Below are 19,799 nucleotides of genomic sequence, written 5' to 3'. Positions count from 1 at the left end.
CTTTGGCAAAGAACTCAGAAAACTATGCTGGCCACTACTTCGTGAGTGAGGATGGAGCAGCTTGGAGAGGGACAGTTAGTACATTCATTCATTCATTCATTCAATCATATTCATTGAGCACTTACCGCGTGCAGAGCACTGTACTAAGCGCTTGGGAAGTACAAGTTGGCAACACAGAGAGATGGTCCCTACCCAACAGTCAGTTCACAGTCTAGGAAGGGGAGACAGAGAACAAAACAAAACATATTAACAAAATAAAATGAAAATAAAATAAAATAAAATAAAAACACTGAAACACACTGAAGTAAATAATATCTTGTAAGGGAATATACTAGGACTGGAATCGGATTTAGAATTAATGCTGGAAAATGATACTGTTTCAGGTGAGTAATGCCTGATGGGATGAAATTAAGGCACTGAAGATACACAAAATAATCAGCTACACCCAAGTTAAACGGCATAAATTTTAGCTAGAAATAAAGTGCTTCAAAGTAGTATGGAGGAGGAATTCCAAATAGTTCTAACTCAAACATAGGTCCTGCTGACAGTAACATAATAATAACAATAATAATAGTGATGATGATGATGATTATTATTATTATTATGGATTTTCTAAGTGCTTACTATGTGCCGAGCAATGTTCTAAGTGCTGGGGTAGATACAGGGTAATCAGGTTGTCCCATGTGGGGCTCACAGTCTCAATCCCCATTTTACAAATGAGGAAACTGAGACACAGAGAAGTTAAGTGACTTGCCCAAAGTCACACAGCAGACAAGTGGGGGAGCTGGGATTAGAACCCTCGACCCCTGACTCCCAAGCCTGTGATCTTGCCACTAGGCAACACTGAAGACGTAGCTTTCTCCTCCCAGTCATTAGTGTTCAAGCAATTCCCACCTCAATGAACTGGATTTATTGAACTGCTACTCTGTGATAATTCCAAGTACTGTAGTGAGCGCTTGAGAGAGAACAATGAAGTTAGAGGACACAGTCCCTGTCTTCAAGTAATTTATAATCTAATAATTATAATCAGAATAATAATGAAGATAGCGCTGGGGGTATACAAGGTGATCAGGTTGTCCCACGTGGGGCTCACAGTCTTAATCCCCATTTTACAGATGAGGTAACTGAGGCTCAGAGAATACTATTACTACTAATAATAATAGCATTTATTAAGCACTTACTATGTGCAAAGCACTGTTCTAAGCACTGGGGGGGATACAAGGTGATCAGGTTGTCCCACGTGGGGCTTACAGTCTTAATCCCCATTTTACAGATGAGGTAACTGAGGCTCAGAGAAGTTAAGTGACTTGCCCAAAGTCACACAGCAGACAAGTGGTGGAGCCGGGATTAGAACCCATGACCTCTGACTCCCAAGCCTGTGCTCTTTCCGCTGAGCCACGCTGCTTCTCCAAAAAAATGATGGCATTTATTAAGCGCTTAGTATGTGCAAAGCACTGTTCTAAGTGCTGGAGAGGCTACAAGGTGATCAAGTTGTCCCACGGGGGACTCACAGTCAATCCCCATTTTACAGATAAGGTAACTGAGGCACAGAAAAGTGAAGTGACTTGCCCAAAGTCACACAGCTGAGCTGGGATTTGAGCCCATGACCTCTGACTCCAAATCCTGGGTTCTTTCCACTGAGCCACGAACAGGGCAAAGGACGATAACGGGGGTACTACAATATTTTCATGGGTCTTGTCATATGCCATCAAGTCATTGCTGACCCATACCGACACCATGGGTTCTCTCCCAGAACCCCCCGTTCTCCATCTGCAATCGTTGTGGTAGTGTATCCATAGAGTTTTCTTGGTAAAAATCCAGAAGTGGTTTACCATTGCCGCCTTCCACGCAGTAAACTCGAGTCTTCACCCTCGACTCTCTCCCCTGCTGCTGCTGTCCAGCGCGGGTGAATTTTGACTTGTAGCAGATTGCCTTCCACCCGCTAGCCACTGGCCAAGCTAGGAATGGAATAGGTAGGCCTCTGCTTCACTCTCCCTCCCATAGCCGAGGCTGGTAGAGGACTGGAAACTCTCCAGGTGCAATCCTGAGAGGGCATTTCCGTAATAATAATAATGGCATTTATTAAGCGCTTACTATGTGCAAAGCACTGTTCTAAGCGCTGGGGAGGTTACAAGGTGATCAGGTTGTCCCACGGGGGGCTCACAGTCTTAATCCCCATTTTACAGATGAGGTAACTGAGGCCCAGAGAAGTTAAATGCCTTGCCCAAAGTCACACAGCTGACAACTGGCGGAGCTGGGATTTGAACCCATGACCTCTGACTCCAAAGTCCGTGCTCTTTCCACGGAGCCACGCTGTCCCGCCATCGACCCCTGGCCCACGTCATCCCCCGGGCCTGGAATGCCCTCCCTCTGCCCATCCGCCAAGCTAGCTCTCTTCCTCCCTTCAAGGCCCTGCTGAGAGCTCACCTCCTCCAGGAGGCCTTCCCAGACTGAGCCCCTTCCTTCCTCTCCCCCTCGACCCCTCTCCATCCCCCGCATCTTACCTCCTTCCCTTCCCCACAGCACCTGTATATATGTACATATGTTTGTACATATTTTTTTACTCTATTTATTTATTTATTTATTTTATTTGTACATATCTATTCTATTTATTTTATTTTGTTAGTATGTTTGGTTTTGTTCTCTGTCTCCCCCTTTTAGACTGTGAGCCCACTGTTGGGTAGGGACTGTCTCTATATGTTGCCAATTTGTACTTCCCAAGAGCTTAGTACAGTGCTCTGCACATAGTAAGCGCTCAATAAATACAATTGATGATGATGATGATGATGATGCTTCTTTCACGGGTACAATGTGCAAATGTGCAAGGGATATTCAGGATGATTCCCACCCTCATGCATTGAATCTCACCACTTAGCTGCAATGTCTTTGAAATGAAAGCTAACTTGCAATTCCAAGTATACCTTGCAACAACTGTACTAAGTTAAAATTTAAGACATTGTTCTGTGTTTTAGATTTGTGGCTGTTTTTTCTCTTGACGTAATTGAAGTTTACTTAAGTTCATTTTTCAAGTTAACCAAGGCCAGCATGGAAGAGGCAGTACAAAGCCAGCATGTATGAGGACACTTAAATATTTCAGAACAGAATACTGGGGGGGTAAAACTTCAAGCGAATGAAAATCTAATCTATTCAAAATCAAATTAAAATGTTATAGACCCATAGGATGCTCTTCTAGTGAATTTGTTTCAGTGCTCTAAATTTTTAAGGACCATCCTATTTTTGAAATGAAGGATATGCTATTTAATTGGAAATCTACATTATAACAGAGATGGAACCCAATATTCTTAACTAAACTATTCTCCACTGAGCAGATTCTTTCTCATTCAGTATATGGAACATAGGACAAAGCCACAGATTGTAGTCAATATACTCCAGTCATGATCAACTAGAGATGCATGGTTTGAAGATAATGAAAAATGTAATCTCTACTTTCAGTGTGATGACAGTGTTCCCCATCAGGAACACAGATGATGAACATTGGCATTGAGACTTCAGGATCCAGAATGTGAATTATAATAATATTTGCTCACTGTGGGCAAGGGAATGTGTTTGTTTACTGTTCTATTTTACTCTCCCAAGCACTTAGTACGGTGCTTTGCCCACAGTAAATGCTTAATAAATACAATAAATACAATAAATACAATAAATAAAACACTCGATTGATCGATCGATTGACCAGTGCTGCCATAGACCCAGCAAGCAGAACCTTGACAATAATAATAATAATAATAATAATAATAATAATGGTATTTATTAAGCACTTACTAGGTGCAAAGCACTGTTCTAAGCACTAGGGAGGTTACAAGGTGATCAAGTTGTCCCACGGGCAGCTCACAGTCTTAATCTCCATTTTACAGATGAGGTAACCGAGGCCCAGAGAAGTTAACTGACTTGCCCAAAGTCACAAAGCTGACAATTGGTGGAGCAGGATTTGAACCCATGACCTCTGACTCCAAAGCCCGTGCTCTTCTGATTCCTAGACTTGTGGACAGAATACTGCACAATACAACTTCATCAATTTGAAATAAGAGTGGGTGGAGGCTAAAGGGGTGAAGCCCTTTACAGATTGCAAAATATTCTCAAATGAATGCAGATTTGTTTTTTGTTTTTTTTTTGCAGTACCATGCATGTTTCCAGGGAGTGTCAATAAATACTATTGTTTGATTGATTGATGTCGGTGGTATCAGCTTCCCGGTGGTTCCCTGCACCCAAATCCAATGGATCCTGCTTCTTATGGCTCCAAGCATTCTCAGTTTCCCAACTTTTGGCAGGAGTTGGGCTCAGTGCATTGTATATAAGTGAAAACTATTAATATTCCTGCCGTTTGGTCAGTAAGTCTCCCCAAATTCCCCCACACTCCTAGCCTATTCTGGCTCTTGAATTCTTTAGGAAAATCTGGGTTGCTTGTGAATGGATCCCAGGCCTGGAAGTTGGAGGGACCTGGGTTCTAATCCTAGCTATGCCACTTGTCGCTGTGTGATCTTGGGCAGGTCACTTAACTACTCTGTGACTCAGTTACCTGACCTGTAAAATGAGGATTAAGCCAGTGAGTCCCATGAGGGACATGGACTGTGTCCAACCTGATTAGCTGGTATCTATCCCAGTGCTTAGTACAATGCCTGACACTTATAAGAGCTTAAAAAATACCTTAAGAAAAAAAACTGTGTGCCATTCGAACACTTTGTACCTGTAATTATTTTCTCAAATAAAGAGTTGCTTACATACCTTCCAATTCTTTGACAACACTGAGCTCTATTATTGACAGCATCAAGGATTTAATTAAGGAATTTAAAAGTGAGGATAGAAATGCTGGAACACAATCTATCTGCACTGAAGCAAAACTCATCACAGCCCACTTTTGCGAAGAGAATGCATAGCAACAAGCTGCATAAACATTTAAAAACTAAAGTGAGCGGCAAACAAGGAGGGAAGAAGAAACATTTTAAAGGCGCAGTGAAGAAAAGCTGATTAATTTTTCTTCTCCCAGGTTACATCCTCTTGTCACCTCAACATGTTTGTACTCATAAACTCCCATTATACTTCATTCGAACAATTGGAGAATTTATTGAACGCTCCCTGTGGTGAGGTACAAGGGAAAGGAGCAATGTACTGAACAGTTGGGAGAGTTCAACAGAAATGAATAGAACTAGTCCCTTGTTTTCAAGATGTTTACAGTCTAAAGGGATAGATACTTTAATAGATAAGAGGAAGACATAGAGAAGGAGGGTTGCCTAATAATAGTAATAATAATGGCATTTGTTAAGCACTTACTATATGCAAAACACTGTTCTAAGCAATGGGGAGGATACAAGGTGATCAGGTTGTCCCAAGTGGGGCTCCCAGTCTTCATCCCCTTTTTACAGAGGAGGAAACTGAGGCCCAGAGAAGTGAAGTAACTTGTCCAAAGTCACACAGCTGACAATTGGCAGAGCCGGGATTAGAACCCATGACCTCCGACTCCCAAGCCCGTTCTCTTTCCACTAAACCACGCTGCTTCTCAAATGCTTCTCAAATGCTCTAGCAGAAAGAGCATGGGCTGGGAAGTGAGAAGACCTGGGTTCTAATCCCAGCTCCGCTGTATGCCTCCTGGGTGACCTTGGACAAGTTATTTAGCTTCTCTGTACCTCTCTTCCCTCGTCTGCACAGTGGGGATTCAATATTTTGGGAAGCAGCATGTCATAGAGCACAGGCTGCGGAGTCAGAATCTAATGCTGGCTCTGCCACTTGTCTGCTGTGTGACCTTGGGCAAGTCAATTTACTTCTCTAGGCCTCAATTACCTCATGTAAAAAATGGGGATTTAAACTGTGAGCCCCATGAGGGACATGGACTGTGCGCAACCTGATTATTTGTATCTAACCCAGCACTTAGAACAGTGCTTGGATCATAGTAAGCACTTAACAAATACCATTAAAAAAAGAATAGAGTATAAGAAATACGTGTGGTAAGTGTTATAGGGCATTGTGGGCATTTAAGTGTTTAGGTGGTCTGGAAGTGCTGAAGAGGCAGATGGGAGTATATAAAACAGGGAAGATTTGTTTTCCTTGTGAATTTATGTACTCTACTATTTCAACACTTCTTCCGCCTACCTGTAAATGATTTTGTGTCCCTTTCCTTTGTTTCGTCCTTAAGCCTTTAACGGCAAGGATTGTGCTCTGACCTCTGTTATGCACTCCCAAGCACTTAGTACAATGCTCTGTACACACAGTAGACCCTCAATAAATACTACTGAGTGATGACACAGCAGCTTGTAAAAAGCAGACAGCATTAGAAATGGGAAATTTCTCTTTGAAAAGACCATGACCCCAAGAGGCAGAAATAACATTGACCCCAGACACTACAAGTAGCAAATAAACCAGCACAACCAAATGAGCTTTTATATATCAGTCGAACAATGACATTCATTGAGCACTTACTATGTGTGTGGTGCACTGTACTAAGCAGTGCATTTATATATATACATATTATATATATATATATGTATATATATATATACATATATACATACATATATATATACATATATACATACATATATATATACATATATATATATATATATATATATATATATATATATATATATATATATATAATTTGTTTAGCCCTTCTTTGTGTCAGGCACTGTACTAATCATTGGGGTAGATACTAGCTAATCAGGTTGGACACAGTTCATGTCCCACATGGGGCTCACAGTCTTAATCCCCATTTTACATATGAGGTAACTGAGGCTTAGAGAAGTTAAGTGACTTACCCCAGGTCACTTAGCAGACAAGTGGCAGCCAAATTAGAATCCAGGTCCTTCTGACTCCCAGACATATGTTCTATTCTCTAAGCCACAGGACAATAGCGTTGGTAGGGACCTTCCCCACCCACAGTGAGTTTATAGTCTACAGGAGAGATAGAGATTAATGGACACAACAAAAGTTATCATTTAGGTTTCCTTATTTAAGTTGAAACAACTCTTCCTTATTTAAGTTGAAACAACTCTCTAAAGTAAATCCCTGCTGCCCTAGGAACAAACTGTTAATGCCCCATTAAAGTGCATCCTTTCTTTCACCTACCATTCTAATGATCACACCAACCATTTATAATGAAATCATTATTAAGTATTGATCAAAACCATGGACTTATCTCGGGATTCAACATACTGTTAATCATAGTTCCAGTATTTTAACTTTATTTCAGAGCTTTCCATGGTAGAGTATGTAAAGACTTATCATCATAATTGAAATTCTAACTGTACTGAATAAAAACAGCTTGAAACATATCTGCTATATAAAAGGAAGTCAAAAATTGGAAGATCCTGGAGAACTGGACTGTGAGCCCACTGTTGGGTAGGGACCATCTCTATATGTTACCAACTTGTACTTCCCAAGCACTTAGTACAGTGCTCTGCACACAGTAAGCGCTCAATAAATACGATTGAATGAATGAACTGGATCAACGTCTCTGGATCATCAAAGTGGCTTTCCTTACACTCAATAAATCGATAAAAGTATTTCTTGAGTACTTACACTATGCAGAGCACTGTACTAAGCACTTGAGAAAGAAAGGTAAGCTCATTTCGGGAGGGGAATATGTTTGTTATATTGTTATAGCGTGCTCTCTCAAGAGCCTAGTACAGTACTCTGCACACAGTAATCACTCAATAAATAAGATTGACTACGATAGAATTAGAAGATGTGATCCTCTGACCTTGTGGAGCTTACAATATAGCAAAGGAGATAGACACTAGAATAAATTACAGGTAGGAGAAAGCAAGAGAGTTTCAAGATAAGAGAAGCAGTGTAGCCTAAAGGAAAGAACACGGGCCTGGGAATGAGAAGACTTGGGTCCTAATCCTATCTCTTCCAGTTTCCTGCTATGTGACCTGGGTATTTTCTTTGCATCTCAGTTTCCTGTAAAATGGGGATTCAAAGCCCATTCCCTCTCCTACTTAGAAAATAATAATAATAAGGATGGCCTTTGTTAAGCGCTTACAATGTGCGAAGCATTGTTCTGAGTGCTGGGGGGATACAAGGTCATCAGTTTGGCCCACGAGGGGTGCACAGTCTTAGTCATATTTTACAGATGAGATAACTGAGGCAAAGAGAAATTGTGACTTGCCCAAAGTCACACATCTGACAATTGGTGGAGTCGGCATTTGAACCCATGACCTCTGACTCCAAAGCCCAGGCTCTTTCCACTGAGCCAAGATGTGAGCTCCCAATGGGTCAGAGACTAAGTTCAACCTGATTAACTCTTCTCTATCCCCACAATTAGAACAGTGCTTTTAATTCATTCACTGAATCATATTTATTGAGCACTTACTGCATGATGCATAGTAATTGCTTAAATATAATAATAATGATGATGTATATAAGAGCTCTAGGCAATGGAGGCTAGGTAGGAGGAGAGGATTCAAGTGCTTAGGTGATGCAGAAGTCTTGAAGTTGCTGTACAGAAGGAAATAGGGTATGGAGATGTGAGATTACTTGGGGAAGGCTTCCTGGGAGAGGTTTGATTTGGGGAGGACTTTAAAATTGGGAGAGCAGTGGTCTGCTGAATGTGAAAAGGGAAGAGGTTCCAGGCAAAAGGAAGGGCGTAAGCAACAGGTTGGTGGTGACAGAGATGAAAACAAAGTACATTCTTGGAGATCTCACTTGAGTTCGAGACAGGTTGGCGGATTTTGCTCTTCAACCTGTTAATTCTCCAAGACAATCCCCTAAAGCAGCGATGAATAAAGTCTCAATCAATCGATCAACAGTATTTAATGAGCACTCACTATGTGCAGAGTGCTGGTTTAAGCACTTGGGAGAGTACAATAAAACAGAATTAGCGGACACATTCTCTGCCTATAAGGAGTTTACAGTCTAGAGGGAGAGACAGACATAAATATGAATGTTACATAGAATAAAGAACTTAATTATCTGTACATAAAGTCTCCTAAACATCTTTCTGCAGGGTGTTGAGTGGGTAGAGAGAAGTAAGAGAAAGTCTTAGATTTGTTGAGAAGGTCTCTGGTGACCTTGAAGAGAGTAGTTGCAGTTTCAGGAGGATGGAGGGGACTGAAGCAGGATTGCAGAGGGTCAAGAGGTAAATTGGAGAAGTGAAGGTAGAGGGTGTAAACAACCTGTTTGAGGACTTTGGACAGAAATGTTAGGAGGGAGACGGGGCTGCCATTAGCTGTACAGTGGAGTTTGCTTTTTTCTCTTTTGGTTTGTTTTTTTTTTTAGTATAGGAGGCATATCTGGGCATGTTTGAAAGGAATGGGGAGCGGAATACCCCCAGTGATTCATTTCTTCCCATCTAGGTGATCAATTAATAATACAAATGGAGCCAGACAGGGACCAATGAAAGGATCATAGCTTATTACCGATTCCACAAACCAACCAGTTACTACTGTTTGAGACCGAATACAGGGCTAGTCAACTAATGGTCTAGCTTAGAAATGGCATTGCTTGGATTCTTACATGGTTTCTTATTAGTAACGATTTTAATGTTTTTAAACCGACTGGCCTGTAGCTCATCAAGCCAATGTACAAAATGATGCGTAAACATCATGAATCTTTATCCAAAATTGTTTGGGTCTTCACCAAACGGCTGAAGTAACAGCAGTTAAAAATCTAAGAATGAGTTTTTGACAATATCCTGTAACAAAATAAAAACTGTAATGGTGATTAATTTATTTAATAATCTTAGTGTTTCAAAAACCGTTCTAATAATAGGGCAATCACGCATCAACGTTGTGTTCCAACAGAATTATTAGTTTCCGTACAATGTTAGTGTAATTACAGCCTAATGGTTTACACTATTAGAAGAGTACTAAATATTTCACTAAACTGAGTTCAGTATATAAAAATTAATTTCAGTGGCCACAGGTCTGAAACCACGCAGTCAGTGATGAAATTGAAATCCTTTTCTTTCATTTTGGTTATGGAAACAAATGTAACAATAGTCTGATTTTTGTATAAGGGAGCTTTAATTGTAAAAGACTGAGCAGATTTTGTAATCACAGTTTAGAAAAACATGAAAAAAATGTGAAAAGGAACTTGTCATGTTTTGATTCTCTCATTAAACAAGTCCATTTATTAACCGGCTGAATAGATCAAAGTTCTCATGAAGGTACGATTTATCATCTGTTTCCTGTCTTCAAAACAACTTTGACAAATCAATACCCATTTATGGGCAATTAGAGGAATACACAAGCATTAAGCCAAAATACCTAACTGGGAAGAAAGGTACGAGGAAATATACAAACCAATAAACACCATGCATAATGGACTGGGACAGTCTTCTCTATCAATCAGTGGAATTTATTGAGTGCTCACTGTATGCAAAACACTATACTAACTGCTGGGCACTCTACTAAACTCAAATTAAACATGGAAGTGATGCTGTTTGCCAGCAGAGGAGTGATTCCTATTAATTAGTGATATTTATTGAGCCTTACTGTGTGCAAAGCACTATACTGTTTGGCACTGTAGCACTGTACTAAGCTCAAATTAAACCACCAAAGTGATGCTATTTGCCAGCAGTGGAGTGATTCCAATTAATTAGTGGTATTTGATGAGACTTACTATGTGCAGGGGCTCTGTACAGAAAATTTGGAAGAGTACAGTAGGGCTGGAAACAAAATAGGATGTTTTGCACACAGTAAGCGCTCAATAAATACGATTGAATGAATCCCTGCCACAAGAAGTTCGTGATTTTAATAATGCCAATCATAAATCCCCTTACTGTGGGGGTTCCCCAAGGTTCAGTGCTTGGTCCGCTTCTGTTCTCGATCTACACTCACTCCCTAGGTGACCTCATTCGTTCCCACGGCTTCAACTATCATCTCTACACTGATGCCACCCAGATCTACATCTCTGACCCTGTTCTCTCCCCCTCTCTCCAGGCTCGCATCTCCTCCTGCCTTCAGGACATCTCCATCCGGATGTCTGCCGGCCACCTAAAATTCAACATGTCCAAGACTGAAATACTTGTCTTCCCTCCCAAACCCTGCCCTCTCCCTGACTTTCCCATCTCTGTTGACGGCACTACCATCCTTCCCGTCTCACAAGCCCACAACCTTGGTGTCATCCTCGACTCCGCTCTCTCATTCACCCCTCACATCCAAGCCGTCACCAAAATCTGCCGGTCTCAGCTCCGCAACATTGCCAAGATCCACCCTTTCCTCTCCATCCAAACCGCTACCCTGCTCGTTCAAGCTCTCATCCTATTCCGTCTGGACTACTGCATCAGCCTTCTCTCTGATTTCCCATCCTCGTGTCTCTCCCCACTTCAATCCATACTTCATGCTGCTGCCCGGATTGTCTTTGGCCAGAAACGCTCTGGGCATGTTACTCCCCTCCTCAAAAATCTCCAGTGGCTACCAGTCAATCTGCGTATCAGGCAGAAACTCCTCACCCTTGGCTTCCAGGCTGTCCATCACCTCGCCCCCTCCTACCTCACCTCCCTTCTCTCCTTCTCCAGCCCAGCCCGCACCCTCTGCTCCTCTGCTGCTAATCTCCTCACCGTACCTCGTTCTCGCCTGTCCCGCCATCGACCCCCGGCCCACATCATCCCCCGGGCCTGGAATGCCCTCCCTCTGCCCATCCGCCAAACTAGCTCTCTTCCTCCCTTCAAGGCCCTACTGAGAGCTCACCTCCTCCAGGAGGCCTTCCCAGACTGAGTCCCTTCCTTCTTCTCCCCCTTGTCCCCCTCTCCATCCCCCCCCATCTTACCTCCTTCCCTTCCCCACAGCACCTGTATATATGTATATATGCTTGTGCATATTTATTACTCTATTTATTTATTTATCTTACTTGTACATACCTATTCTATTTATTTTATTTTGTTAGTATGTTTGGTTTTGTTCTCTGTCTCCCCCTTATAGACTGTGAGCCCGCTGTTGGGTAGGGACTGTCTCTATGTGTTGCCGACTTGTACTTCCCAAGTGCTTAGTACAGTGCTCTGCACACAGTAAGTGCTCAATAAATACTATTGATTGATTGATAAATCTCAAGCAACCATGGAAATGACTGCTGACCATCATTGTCAGGGAGACAATCCTGGGGTGATATACATTTTTTCAAAGCTATTTAAGGATAACTCACCTGCCAACATTTTACAATACAGTCCTTGTCCTGACTTTAAGGAATTCGACACATTCTTGAGCATAAAGAACGACAACATAGGTACACACCATTATTTCACTCCTTTTAAAAGGTAAATCATCTCCCTACGATAGTAATAATGATGGTATTTGTTAAGCACTTACTATGTTCCAAGCACTGGGGTAGATACAAGGTAATCACGGTGTCCCACGTGGGGCTCACTGTCTCAATCCCCATTTTACAGATGAGGGAACTGAGGCACAGAGAAGGCAAGACTTGCCCAAAGTCACACAGCTGACAGTTGGCAGAGCTGGGGTTAGAATTCACAGCCTCTGACTCCCAAGCCCGTGCTCTTTCCATTAAGCCATGCTGCTTCTATAATAATAATTATGGGATATGTTAAGCACTTATTTAAATGCTTACGTTTTTAAGCCAGGCACTGTGCTAAGCCCTGGGGAAGATACAAGAAAATCGGGTTGGGCACAGTCCCTGTCCCATATGGGGCTCATAGTCTCAATCTTCATTTTACAAATGAGGCAACTGAGGCACAGAGAAATTAAGTGACTTGCCCAAGGTGGCTAATTTAGAAAAGTCCCATTCAGTCAATGGCAGATAATCCCTCTAGACTGGAAGCTCCTTGTGGGCAGGGAACTTGTCCACCAATTCTGCTGTATTGCGTGCTTCCAAGTACTTAGTACAGTGCTCTGCACCCAGTAGGTGCTCACTAAATAACATCTATTGATTGTTTGATCATGATTAGTGTAAAGTGATACAGTGACTGAGCTTCACATAATTGTGAATTTGAGCTTCTGAGTTTCATATAATCATTTCAACGCTTAGTAGATTGCTTTGTACTTTATAAGTGCTATCTCCCCTGCAAGACACTATGCTCCTGGAGAGCAGGAATTGTTTATTCTTACTCTTTTGAACTTTTCCAAGCACTCAGTACACAGTAAATGCTAAATAAATTCATTCAATCATATTTATTCATTCATTCAATCGTATTTATTGAGCACTTACTGTGTGCAGAGCACTGTACTAAGCGCTTGGGGGAAGCAGTGTGGCTCAGTGGAAAGAGCATGGGCTTTGGAGTCAGAGGTCGTGGGTTCAAATCCTGGCCCGCCACTTGTCAGCTGTGTGACCTTGGGCAAGTCACTTAACTTCTCTGGGCCTCAGTTCCCTCATCTGTAAAATAGGGATGAAAACTGTGAGCCCCACGTGGGACAATCTGATTACCTTGTATCTACCCCAGCGCTTAGAACAGTGCTTGGCACATAGTAAGCGCTTAGCAAATACCAACATTATTATTATTATTATTATTACAAATTGGCAACATATAGAGACTGGTCCTACCCAACAGCAGGCTCACAGTCTAGAAGGGGGAGACAGACAACAAAACAAAAATAAGTAGACAGGTGTCAGTACCATCAGAATAAATAGAATTATAGCTATATACACATCATCAATAAAATAGAGTAATAAATATGTACAAATCAAATAGAGTAATAAATATGTACAAATATTTACAAGTGCTGTGGGGGAGGGGAGGGCAGAGGGAAGAAGGGGATACCACTGATGGATTGTTCAATCTAATCACGAGCAAGCTCTCAATTATCCAGCTGCAGTTTCCAATGCCAATTTTTCAGATAAGATTTTTAAGAAATTATTGGATCTAATTCATTTAATATTTTTTATTGCTCTGAGAGCTGAATCAATAAATTTGCATCATAAAATTGTAAAGCACCAGTGTTGAACAATTCAGTACTAAATATAGTCTTTAAACTGAGTTGGAGGGGACCCAGCTATGAACTAATAAACTATATAGATGTCCGTTGATCATCTTTGTTTTTCTGTTATCCCCATTACCTAAGCTAATAGTCTAATAGTTGAAATGGATGATTAAGAATTGACTGCAAGAGTTATTAGTGATGACACTAAAAACAATGGATAGAGAACTGCCAAGGAGACCATAAATAATAATAATAATAATAATAATAATTGTGGTATTTGTTAAGCACTTAAGATATTCCAGGCACTGTACAAAGTGTTGGGGTGGATACAAACAAACAGAATTGGACACAGTCCCTGTCCCACATGGGCCTCACCGTTTCAATCCCCATTTTACAGACAAGGTAACTAAGGCACTACAAATGAATTAAAACTTCCAGTTGTCATGATCTTTGTTTTCTTGACATTCAAATGTAGGCCCATCTCTCTGCTCTGTTCCTCAACTTTTAATGATAAGCCCTTCAAATCTTCTCCACATTCTGCTAGTAGGGTAGTATCATCAGCATAACAAAGTTTGTTTACATTGCTTCCTCCAATCTTTACTCCCCGTTTGTCTTCATCCAATCCACCTTCTCTCATTATATGTATTCAGTATAAAGGATGAACAGATAAAGCGATGATATATCCTTGTCTTACACCCTTACTAGTGGGAAACCAATCTGCTTCTCCACATTCTGTTCTTACTGTAGCCTCCTGTTCGTCGTATAGATTCCGTATTAGTGAAATTAAATGGTTCAGCAAGCCCATTTTTCTTAATGTGCTCCAGAGTTTCTCGTGATCCACGAGATTGAAGGCCTGACTATAATCAATAAAGCACATGCTGACTTTTGATATTCTCTTGTCCTTTCAATTATCCAACATAGATCAGCAATAATATCCCGCATCCCTCTTCCTTTTTGGAATCTGACTTCAACATCGGACAATTCATATTCCATGTAGTTCTCCATTCCATGCAATACCTTGCTGGAATGTGAGATCAAGGAAACTACGATAATTTTCACATTTAGTTGTATCTCCTTTCTTCAGTATTGGAACATAAACTGATCTCTTCCAATCAGATGGTCAGTGAGTGGTTAGCCATACCTGCATTTGAATGTCAAGAAAACAAAGATCATGACAACTGGAAGTTATAACACATTTGTAGTGGATGGAGAGAAGATCGCTCCTGGAATCAATAATAAAGGAACTAGTAGTCAAGAAATACCCCGAAGTCTAATGTTAGGAAGACCTGTTATGAAAAGCCTGGAAAAAGTCATGAAATGTGCTGATGTAACAATTGCCACAAAAATACAACTTGTCAATTCTATGTTGTTTCCAGTGACAATGTATGGATCCAAAAGTTGGACCCTGAAAAAACAGGATAGAAAGCATTTCGGTTCTTTTGAAATGTGGTATTGGAGTAGGCTTTTGCAAATACCATGGTCTGCACGAGAAACAAACAAAAGGATTTTAAAGCAAATTAAGTCAAAGTGGTCTTTGGAAGGACAAATAACTCGACTTAGATTAGCACATTTTGGACACATAATAGGGAGGACTACTCTCTGGAGAGGATATAAATGCTAGGAAACATCCAGGGAAAATGTGGAAGAGGCAGACTAGCAGCTAGATGGATAGAGACCATAACAATGATAACAGAAGAACCGTTAGAAAGGTTGAAGACAATGGCAGAGGACAGGATGTTCTGGAGAAAGTATATCCATGGAGTCGCTATGAATCAGAAACGACTGGATGGCACTTACTAATATTACTACTACTACTACTACTAATAATAATAACTGAGGCACAGAGAAGTGAAGCAACAAATCAGGTTGGAACAGGAAATGAAATGACATTAATTGATTAGCATCATAGTAGCATTGATCATCCAGGGATTTATGACACCACCTGCTAACAGGTAATAATAATAATAATGATAATAATAATAATAATAATGGCATTTATTAAGTGCTTACTATGTGCAAAGCACTGTTCTAAGCACTGGGGAGTTTACAAGGTGATCAGGTCGTCCCACGGGGGGCTCACAGTCTTAATCCCCATTTTACAGATGAGGGAACTGAGGCCCAGAGAAGTGAAGTGACTTGCCCAAAGTCACACAGCTGAAAAGTGGCGGAGCCGGGATTTGAACCGATGACCTCTGACTCCAAAGCCCGGGCTCTTTCCACTGAGCCACGCTGCTTCAGGTACATTTTAAGAGGTAGTTCCAGCATTCCTGCCTTTGCAGAGTTTTCAATCCAATGGTTGAGATAAACTGGATGAATGTAATTAACCAGTAAACAGGTAATTGCAACTCAATAATAATAATAATCATAATAATGGTATTTGTTAAGCACTTACTATGTGCAAAGCACTGTTCTAAGCACTGGGGAGGTTACAATAATAATAATAATAATGATGGCATTTATCAAGTGCTTACTATGTGCAAAGCACTGTTCTAAGTGCTAGGGGGTTACAAGGTGATCAGGTTGTCCGACATGGGGCTCACAGTCTTAATCCCCATTTTACAGATGAGGGAACTGAGGCCCAGAGAATAATAATAATAATTATAATAATAATAATAATAATAATAATAATAATGGCATTTGTTAAGCACTTACTATGTGCAAAGCACTGTTCTAAGAGAAGTTAAGTGACTTGCCCAAAGTCACACAGCTGACAATTGGCAGAGCCGGGATTTGAAAGCCATGACCTCTGACTCCAAAGCCTGGCTCTTTCCACTGAGCCATGCTGCTTCTCTAATCATGCTTCTCTAATCATCTAATCATAATAATCATGGTATTTGTTAAGCACTTACTATGTGCCAGGCACTGTACTAAGCCCTGGGGTAGATACAATCAAATCATCCTGGACTTAGTCCTTGCTGTTCATTCATTCAACTGTATTTACTGAGGGCTCACAGTCTCAGTCCCCATTCTGTAGATGAGGTAACTGAGGCACAGAGCATTGAGGTGACCAGCCCAAGGTTACCTAGCAGACAATTGGCAGAACCAGGATTAGAACCATCAGATTCCCGGGCCTGTGCTTTATTCACTACAAAATTATCCACCTAAAAAATTGTTTTACCAAACATCGGAATGTTCACAGATTCTTCTAAACCTCAAGCTCATTCTGGGTAGGTTATGTGTCTACCAATTCTGTTATATTGTTATATCGAATTCTCCCAAGGACTCAGTATAGTGCTCAATACATAGGATTGATTGATTCAGCTTTCCTTTGTTCTATCCTAAAAATTATTCCCTTATGAGTTTTCTTACCACAGAGGCTATCCTCATGGAATGCTTTATTCATGTCCAGCTTGATTCATCTATTAGTCCAACGTGCTCACTGGGGCATGTTCTACCTGCGTGCCGCGGGCTACTCTGAACCATTATCTCACTTTAATTATTTTAAGGGGACATTTTAATTAATGTTATTATGAATTCCAAATGGTTTGTGACTTCTGGTGGGCAATTCAAATGGCACTTGCTCGTGCTTCTTTCAGGTTCAATTTAACAGCAAAAAGCTTTCTTGGTGGCCTGGAGCTCTACTTCCCTGGCTTTCATTCTCTGAATTTAAAAAGAGTTCATTAATCCCTTCCGATTCCAAAATTCCCCAAACTCTTGGGGAAAAGCGATGCTTTCATCTAGAGACACTCCAAAGAACAAACGAGAAGCAGCCTGACTTGGTGGATGGAGCGTAGACTTGGGAGTCAGACGGACCTGGGTTCTAATCCTGCCTCCTCCACTAGTCTACCGTGTGTGACCTTGGACAAGTCACTTGACTTCTTTGTGCCTCAGTTACCTCATTTGGAAAATGGGGATTAAGACAGTGAGCCCCATGTGGGACACGGACTGTGTCCAACCTGACTACCTTGTATCGACTACAGCGCTTAGTACAGTGCCTGGCACATAGTAAGCGTTTATCAAATACCATTAGACTACCTTGTATCTACTACAGAGCTTAGTACAGTGCATGGCACATAGTAAGTGCTATCAAATACCATTATCTTTCATTCATGCATTCAGTCGTATTTATTGACTACTTACTGTGTGCAGAGCACTGTACTAAGCGCTTGGGAAGTACAAGTTGGCAACATACAGAGACGGTCCCTACCCAACATTATCGTTATCTTGTTATCAGAGAAGCAGCATGGCTCAGTGGAAAGAGCCCGGGCTTGGGAGTCAGAGGTCATGGGTTCAAATCCTGGCTCCGCCACTTGTCAGCTCTGTGACTTTGGGCAAGTCACTTCACTTCTCTGGGCCTCAGTTACCTCATCTGTAAAATGGGAATTAAGACTGTGAGCCCCCCGTGGGACAACCTGATCACCTTGTAACCTCCCCAGTGCTTAGAACAGTGCTTTGCACATACTAAGTGCTTAATAAATGCCATCATTATTATTATTATTAGGAAAAAAAGAATAAAATTCTGAACAGGCATGTGGGCAGGACTGAAGATGAAGTAGGGAGTTTCTCCAGGGCTGTTGTTCCATAGTGGCAATAAATGCTCTCCCTCATTGAATTAGGGGGCCAGAAGAGAATCCAGTCCAATCTCCTGTTTCCAAGAAGCACTGTTCTGAAACCATAGCATAAAGAGAGAAAACCTTTTAATGTTTGTCTCCTACTTCAGCCTGTAAGCACTTTGACCTGTGGGACAAGTGGGACAATCAATCAATCAATCAATCGTATTTATTGAGCACTTACTGTGTGCAGAGCACTGTACTAAGCGCTTGGGAAGTACAAGTTGGCAGCATATAGAGACAGTCCCTACCCAACTGTGGGCTCACAGTCTAAAAACAGCGACTCTCTCTGATCTAATTATCTTCTATCCATTCCAATCCAGGACTCAGCATTTTGTAAGCACTTAAATCAATCCATCATATTTATCTTTTATGATATTTACTAAGTGCCAAGCGCTGTACTAAACTCTGGGGTAGGTACAAGATAATCAGGTTGGATTCAATCCATGTCTCTCATGGGGCTCACAGTCTTAATTCCATCTAATAGATGAGGTATCTGAGACCCAGAGCAGTTAAGTGACTTGCCTAAGATCACACAGCAGACAAATGGCGGAGCTGGGATTAGAACACAGATCCTTCGGTCTCCCAAGCCTGTGCCTGTGCTCTAGGCCATGCTATTTCTTTTATTGAGTGCTTACTCTGTGCAGAGCACTGTACTAATCACTTTGGAGAGTACAGTATAACAGTTGGTACATGTTCCCTGACCACAAGGCGCTTACAGTCTACAAATACCACAAATGCCTACCGCCTCTACTGAACACTCCAGGACTGTGCTCTTCACAAAGTAAGCACTCAATAAATATCATTAATTGGCTGATTAATTTTCTTGAAATCTGCTACTGAAAGGATAATAATAATTGTGATATTTGTTAAGTGCTTACTCTGTGCCAAGCACTGTTCTAAGCTCTGGGGTAGATACAAGATAATCAGGTTGTCCCATGTGGGGCTCACAGCCTTAATCCCCATTTTACAGACGAGGGAACTGAGACACAGAGAAGTTAAGTGGTTTGCCCAAGGTCATACAGCAGCTAAGTGGCAGAGCGGGAATTAGAACCTACATCCTCTGACTCCTAAGCCAGTGCTCTTTTTATTAAGCCACACGGCTTGGAAGGCTATCACAACTTCCCTAATTGTCATGCTCTATCTATTCTTTTCATCTGGAAGACAGTCTTAATATCTAATCTAAAAAGCCTTCCAAGGTTTTTTCATCAGTGGAACCAGAGAAGCTATTTCTATCACCTGTTCAATATGTTAAATATTTAAACATGTCAATCGATACTATTTGTTCATTCATTCAATCGTATTTATTAAGCCCTTACGGTGTGCAGAGGACTGTACTAAGTGCTTTGAGCACTTACTATGTGCAAAACACTGCACTAAGCAATACAGAGAGTGCAATACACTGGAGCTGTTGGCCATG

The 19,799-nt window shown here is 41.3% G+C and overlaps 1 non-coding gene across 1 annotated transcript; it reads right to left on the bottom strand.

Annotated features, from left to right (window-relative positions):
* Nucleotides 1-1,916: 1,916 nt before the first annotated feature.
* On the bottom strand, nt 1,917-2,054 carry LOC119927634. The gene has a single exon (XR_005450619.1). It is a non-coding gene; the product is annotated as a small nucleolar RNA SNORA7 (small nucleolar RNA).
* Nucleotides 2,055-19,799: the final 17,745 nt, after the last annotated feature.

This window comes from Tachyglossus aculeatus, chromosome 4 (assembly GCF_015852505.1).
Source record: "Tachyglossus aculeatus isolate mTacAcu1 chromosome 4, mTacAcu1.pri, whole genome shotgun sequence".
NCBI classification, from domain to species: Eukaryota; Metazoa; Chordata; class Mammalia; order Monotremata; family Tachyglossidae; genus Tachyglossus; species Tachyglossus aculeatus.
Note: the sequence above shows the minus strand (reverse complement) of the source record. Positions and strands in the feature narration are given on the sequence as shown.